The sequence below is a fragment of the Triturus cristatus genome, chromosome 7 (genome assembly GCF_964204655.1).
Source record: "Triturus cristatus chromosome 7, aTriCri1.1, whole genome shotgun sequence".
NCBI classification, from domain to species: Eukaryota; Metazoa; Chordata; class Amphibia; order Caudata; family Salamandridae; genus Triturus; species Triturus cristatus.
The window spans coordinates 500468283-500476300 of record NC_140590.1 but is presented as its reverse complement, the minus strand read 5'-3'; positions in this window follow the sequence as shown (position 1 = coordinate 500476300).

Genomic DNA, 8018 nt, shown 5'->3' with positions numbered 1-8018 from the left:
TTTTTTTTTTTTATAATTTTTTACCGTACGCGTACGGTAAGCGTAATCGGCGAAATTAGCGAAAAAAACAAATTTCCGTTTTTGGCCTTGGGGGATCTTTGGGGACTCCCTCAACATTGCTATGTGTGTGGGAGCTGTCTAAACAGCCCCTTTACATGTTTTTGTGCTTTATATTTTAAACATCACTCTCAGTGCGAGAGAGAAAATGGCGGCCGCCGCTTCCTGGTTTCGGCCGATTCGAATGTTTACTAAGATCTAAGAGCCAATCAGAATCACGCTCGCGCACGCCACCGTACGCGTACGGTAAGCGTACCGTAAGCGCACCGTAAGCTGGCTCAGATATATATATTGATTTAAAGGCTATTTTCTCAGAATCTACTGAACAGATTTACACCAAACCTACAAAAGGCACTTCCTTGACCTGAGGACTACCTCTCTGCCAAATTTCTAGTAGTTCTGTTCAGCCGATCGGGCTGTAGCCCTGTCTAAAGGTCCTATCGAAAAATGCATGGGAAAAACGCGTTTTGGGACCCCCCTTTTATCTCAGCCCCAGCTTGACGAATCCCCCCGAGACTTTCAGGGAAGGAGCGGAGCGTAGCGCCCCACCTATTTTGAAAAATTCGTGAGGATTCGTCAACCGGCGCCAAAGTTATTCAAAATAGAATGTTGCGGACCGCCAGTAGGTAATATATATATATATATTACCTACTGGTCGCCAGTAGGTAATATATATATATATATTACCTACTGGCGGTCGCCAGTAGGTAGTTATAGTTAGGACCACGTTTCCATAGGAAATCCGCAACATTCTATTTTGAATAACTTTGGCGCCGGTTGACGAATCCTCGCGAATTTTTCAAAATAGGTGGGGCGCTACGCTCCGCTCCTTCCCTGAAAGTCTCGGGGGGATTCGTCAAGCGGGGGCTGAGATAAAAGGGGGGTCCCAAAACGCGTTTTTCCCATGCATTTTTCCATAGGACCTTTAGACAGGGCTACAGCCCGAACGGCTGAACAGAATTACTAGAAATTTGGCAGAGAGGTAGTCCTCAGGTCAAGGAAGTGCCTTTTGTAGGTTTGGTGTAAATCTGTTCAGTAGATTCTGAGAAAATAGCCTTTAAATCAATATATATATCTGAGCCAGCTTACGGTGCGCTTACGGTACGCTTACCGTACGCGTACGGTGGCGTGCGCGAGCGCGATTCTGATTGGCTCTTAGATCTTAGTAAACATTCGAATCGGCCGAAACCAGGAAGCGGCGGCCGCCATTTTCTCTCTCGCACTCAGAGTGTGGATTAAAAAACAAAGGACAAAAACATGTAAAGGGGCTGTTTAGACAGCTCCTAAGCACCTAGCCATGTTGAGGGAGTCCCCAAAGATCCCCCAAGGCCAAAAACGGAATTTTAATTTTTTCGATAATTTCGCCGATTACGCTTACCGTACGCGTACGGTAAAAATTATTTAAAAAAAAAAATTATCCATACTCTCCCCACCCCATGTGCAAATGGTGCCCAAAGGGCACCATTTGTGCATGGCATAGTACAGATATGAAAAATTAAAATATTACCTTTCACAACGAAGCGCATCATATGTCCTCCATGTGCGCACGGTGCGCGAAGCGCATCGTGCGTACATGGCCCATCTAGTGTAACGTGGGCACGCGGTGCACGTAGCGCACCGCGTGCCCACCGTGCGTGCACGGCACTAACTGCGTAAAGTGGGCGCGCGGTGCGCGAAGCGCACCGCGTGCTCACTGTGCGCGCACGGTGCGTGAAGCGCACCGTGCGCGCACGGAACGAACTGCGTTAAGTGGGCGCGCACGCCACGAATGGCGTAAAGTAACTTAGCATTTAGGAATTAGCATTTAAAAAACCTTGCAAATTCACTGAAAAAACCATAGGTTTCACACATGTTATAGTTAGCGGAAATTTTACTGATAAAAAACCAATGAAATTCCCCCGTTATAGTTAGTGCAGGCAACTATAACTCACGCGACCGCAATCTTCTGCTGATGACATATGTGTCTTTATGAAAAAAAAATATTTGTAATATATGTATAGCTAAAAATTTATTTAAGAAGACATGGGCAAATAAGTGTCTAAATACAGTATTAGCATCAGCAGAGGATTGCGGTCGCGTGAGTTATAGTTGCCTGCACTAACTATAACGGGGGAATTTCATTGGTTTTTTATCAGTAAAATTTCCGCTAACTATAACATGTGTGAAACCTATGGTTTTTTCAGTGAATATATATATATTCAAATCCTTTTGTGGTGTGCCAAATTGATGAAACCTGTCTATTTTAGGAATTAACCCCATTATGACATGGATGGCCCCTTAGATCATAAAGTATGCCAGGAACAGAATTTTCACATTTATGGTGTCTCTTGGACCTCATATCCTTGGTGTGGTTTACCACCTAGCTTTTTGCCTTCAACTCTCTTGTTTGCTGATTTTCTTTTTTGTTGCTTTAGGATTCTGCGCACTTGGCCACTGCTAACCAGTGGTAAAGTGCTTGTGCTCACTCCTGAAAAAATGGTAAAATTGGCTTATACCCAATTTACCCATTTGGCCTATATAATTTGCTTTTAAGGCCCTACTAAAGTGGCACTACCTGTGCCCAGGGCCTGTAAATTAAGTGCTATGAGTGGGCCTGCATCACTTAAATCGAACTTTAAACATATCTCAGACCTGCCATTGCAGCCTGTGTGTGCAGTTTCAGGCTGCCATTTCAGCCTGACAAAAGAGACCTTTTGCCAGGCCCAAACCTTCATTTTTTAATAAATATAAGTCAACCTGACGGCATGCCCCGGACAGCTAAGAGGGCAGAGTACTTTTAGTTTTTACAAGTCCTGGTAGTCAAAAAAGCCCTTTAATTTGTTTTCACTACTGCCAAGCCTCCTTCTCACATAGAACACCATTTGATTTATCTTATTACATTTAATAAGCGGTAATTTGCAAATGGGAGCAGGTAACCATTTCATGTTTGGTGTCTTTGGAATTGTAATAAAAAATCCTAACCTATGGTTATGTCGGATTTTAAATTACACTTTTGAAAATGCCTCTTTTTGAAAGCTGGCCTCCTCCTGCCTTAACCATTTAGTGCTTACAACCTGTCTCTACGTCAAATGTCTATAGGCAGTGTTCAGCCTCCACACAAATGACTGCATACCCCCTATAAATAGTCAGGAGCCAGGCCAAGGAAAGCATGGAACCTGTACACTTCAAAAGCATGCCTCTAGAAGTTCTCCTCACTTCAAGGCTCAACTGGGTATTAATATTGGTCCTCATCCACCAACTCTTCAGTGCACTTCTAGACCTGTGTGTACTCTGCCAGGAAGAAGGTCTACTGTGCTGATGTTAGAAACGGGGTCTCTAGTTGGCAATGGCTTGCACTGTTTTCCAAGTAGGGACCCTTCTTCCTAGTCAAGGTAAGGGGGAAACACTTCTAAAATAACCCCTGCTCACCCTCTTGGTAGCTTGGCACGAGCAGACAGGCTTATCTCAGAGGCATTATATAAAGCATTTGTGAATGCATACAAGTGAAAACACTACAAATGGACACCAAAGCAGTTTAGAAAAATAAGTAATCTTTATGTAAACTAAACAAGAACAAATGATAAAACTCCACAATACAGTAATAGGGATATGACTTTTAAATGACAAAAATAGTTCTGTACAAAGCAAAGTGCAGATGCAACACTTTTCACACAAAGTACCTTGGATGCGTCATGCACATAAACAAAAACTGTTGCAGGGAAGGTGATGCGTCGGTTCCTTATGCCCAGGGAAGGTGATGCATCGGTACCTTTCTGCCTCGCATGGGCGGTGATGCATCGGTTCCTTACTGAAGGGAAGGTGAAGTGTTGCTTTCTCACTGTGCAGGGAGGTGATGAGTCTGTTTCTTACTGCGACCCCGGTGTTCTAGCCTGCGTGGTGCCCAGATGTGATGCGTGCGGATTGGGGATGGATCGGTTCTCGTTGCAGTGGTGGCAACTGCATTTGTGTGGATTTCTTCAACCGTGGTCCCACAATGAGTTGGTTCTTGCAGCCGCACCGCAGAGCCTGCATTGGAATTGGTGCAGTGATCTCGGCCTTCATAGATCGTTGCACTCGATGTGGTGTTCAGTGATTTCTTGAGTCACGAGCAGGTGCTGCGTCAGTTTCTTCGGCGATGCGTCGGAAACAGGAGGGTATGCGTTGTGCTTCCTGCAGTTACGTTACTTTTCCAGCTCCCATCGGCAAACAGCCTCCAGAGGTCCAAAACAGCATCACACACCTCTTAGCAGATCAGAACTCCCAGCAAGGAAGTTCAGGGGAGCTGGTGGTGAACTCGTTGTGGCCCTGAGACTTCAGGACAGGAGGCAAGCTCTTCTTTCAAGCACTTGGAGATCTTCTTCAAGCAGGGGACACAGCACACAGCAAAGTCCTTTCTCCTTTCTGAGGCAGAAACAGCCACTGCAGGCCAACCCCAAACAGCACACAGCAAAGGAGCAGTACTTCTCCTCAGTTCATCCAGCTCTTCTTCTTGGCAAATGTTCATCTTGATTCCCAGAATGATCTAAAAGACCGGAGTCAGGGCCCCTCTTTTTATTCAGTAAATTTCGTTGTTCTCTGTGAGAGAGAAGCTCTTTGCCCAGCCAAAACAAGTTTGGTACTGTGTGGTGCAGCTTCATGGCAGGAGGTGTAAACAGCGTTGTACTATGCAGACCAGGCCTAATTCAGGTTTGAAATAAATCTCCTCCCCTTCTCTGAATGCATCCGAGGTCTATTCAGCCCAGCCCTTACTCACCCTGGAAAGGCAGGAAACACCTCAACACTCCCAAGTGCTTGTCTGAAGAAAATGCACATCCCCAGCCCCTGTCACTCCAAAGCTAGACAGTCAATACACAACCTAAGAGAGGCACACTGGATGGTTAGGCATTTCTAAAAGTGGTATTTTCAAACCCAGAATGTTAAAATCACCCTCACTGAAAGATGCATTTTAACTAAGGGTGGGAGTAATTGCCGGGGTATTACTATGTGAAATTCCACGAAGTTGAACAAAAACTCAGTGAATTCCACAAGGACTCCCAATTATAAAACAGAAACCTCATTTACTTTTGGTAAAATAACAAGTATCTCTGACTTTACATGCTGAAATGCATACAGTCATTTCACAAAAGTGAAAATAAAAATTTAGCAAGCAGTGAGAGAGGTGATGATTTTGGGATCCTCCCTAACCTAGGGAGAGAACCAAGCAGATGGCTTGAAAACAAAGAGCACATCTTGCTGAACGATTCGGTGGTGGTCCCATCCTCTTAGGACCACCCCTAGCATAGTTATGAGCAAAAACACAATCCAAACCAAAGGCCCTGCAAAGCATTATGGGATAAGATTAGCAGTGGGCAGTGAATATTATTGTTTTCAATATCAAAATAATTCTACAAAGAGCAGCAGTTTAACTAGCCGTTACTAGGTGTCCCTCACAAGTCAAATACAAAAGCATTGAAATTTTAACATCAAGCTGCAGCTCCACTAGTCGTTTGTAGGTGTCCCTCACGAGTCAAATGCAAAAGCATTGAAACCCTTTTATGAAGCTGCAGTTCCACTAGTCGTTACTAGGTGTCCCTCATGAGTCAAATGAGGGACACCTAGCAATGACTAGTTGAACTGCAGCTTGATGAAATAATTTCAATGCTTTTGCATTTGACTCGTGAGGGACACCTAGTAACGACTAGTTGAACTGCAGCTCTTTGTAGAATTATTCCGGGTCTAGAAAAGATAAAAACAACTGACATTGAAAGTGTATCTTTTCTTGCCCCAGGACCAAGCGATATCAATGAGACAACAGAGCTAATCTTCACCAATCTGGCTATGGCTGAGGCCCTGAAAGGAAACAACAAGCAACAAGCAACTGGAAAACTGGGGCATAAAAATCATGACCCAGCCTGAGATAAAATATCCAATGATCCCGAAAAATAGAGACCTGAAGGAACCGCCAGGCCCCCAAGAAAAGATTATCCAGAAAAAGCCACTTATGAAGGACTGGACACACCCTGCTCCACCAGCTGAGTCCATCCTCCATGGTCCAAAAATAAACCTCACCAACGACAGCCTAATTAAAATAACAACATGCTTGGGAGGGGGCACCCGCTCTTGCTCGATTAGGGTTAATAACAGTAAGGCTAGCCCCTAACACCAGGTCCCCCGTAAGTAAGGAGACCACGTCATCTAAGGTTCGGCATCCACCGAAAAACGGCTCAGCCAAGTACAGAGACCCTTTGGATAACACTTGAAGATTAATTATTATGACCTGGAACGTCGCAGGGATTTCAAAGCTCGTGCAAAACCCACTGGCACTAACATTCCTTGAAGGTGCCGACCTAATTTGTATTCAAGAAACATGGGCAATCAAACCTATATCAATAAGAGGATACGCAGAATATTATAAACCAGCCGTCAAATGCAACATATTTGGAAGACCCTCAGGTGGGATTTCCATACATATTAAGCACTCGCTGAAAATACACTTCACAGAAATAAAAGCTCCATCAAACATGTTTTTGGCGGGTACCCTGAAAGGCCTTTCCACGGTTGATGGCCCACTATCAATCCTTCTAATTAACGTTTAATATAATTCCCATGGGCCGGGTTCAAAGGACAAGCTCACTCAGCTGATAAATCAGATAGAAACTCTGTTTTTACAGTTTGCATCTATGGAATTTATCATCCTTGGGGATTTTAATACACACAATATAGGGGATATTGCACCACAAAGCCACCACTCCGGGCCCACAGGAATTTTTAATGCCCTAATGCAGACTTACAATCTGACAACAGCACAATCTCTGTCTTTAAGGAACAAGCAAGGGGCATTCTTTGCTCCTACATACAACAATCAAACCACAATAGACTATATTTTATTAAGCAAGAAAATACAAAAACTCATTGTAAACTATACAGTGCACCCATGAAGCGAAAGCGATCACGCCGCCTTACTGATTCAGTTAAACCTCACAGCAGCTATATGCCACTCTCTACGCTGCATTGGGGCATCCAACGTGGAAGAACTGCGCAAACTACTAAGAAGAATTAAATGGGGGCCAACGCCAATTAACAAGTTCGACAAATGGAAAAAAACCTGGGCAGGCTGGCAATTTGATGCAAATAACAGGGGTATCATAGATGAATGGGGTCATTTAGCCAACAAATTAGCCTCACTGCTTCGGGGGAACACAACACGCAGAATCCCCCTAGACTCATCATATACTCTAGGACTCGTCCCAGCAATCAAGGAAAGTGCCAAACAATTAAATGTCAAACGCAGGGCTTATCAGAAAACTGGATTAGCATCTGCCAAAAGGCTACTCAAAGAAGCCGCAAAAAGCCATTCGAAGCAGGTCTGGGCTGCAAAACGCGAATGCATGGAGGAGAAATGGCTGAAGATCTTCGGACTGCGGAGACCATGTAAATCCCAAGAGCTCTGGCGGTACTTAAATAATTTAACCCAAGGCGTCACCAACAGAGAGAATTCACTCGACGCAGGTACCTGGGCAGCCCATGTGAAAATTTTGTATAAAGATGATCAAAGTACAACTTCTCTAAATAAATCCTTTACTGTAAGGGAAGGAACAGACAGCACTACAGCCACGCCCAAAATGTCGGATGACCCAGTTACTCCAGGTAAAACTTTAGTTCGTACAATCTTAAAAAAGATTTGACACAATGGGGCACCGGGCCCAAATGGCCTGCCTGGCTCCCTTTTTAGGGCGGACACAGACTTCTGGACGGAAAATCTGACCCAGCTATACACCGATTGCAGGTTCTTGGGGGACGTTTTCGACTCCTGGAGAGGATCGTTACTGCATCCAATATTTAAGAAAGGGTCAAAGTCCGATCAAAAAAACTACCGTATGATCGCCCTACTGGACATCGAGGGCAAGGCCTACACAAGCACGCTCCTGGCAGAACTAGCAGACTGGGCCAGCACTGAAGGCCTTCTGCCCTTTTTTCAAACTGGGTTTAGACCTGGGGCCTCG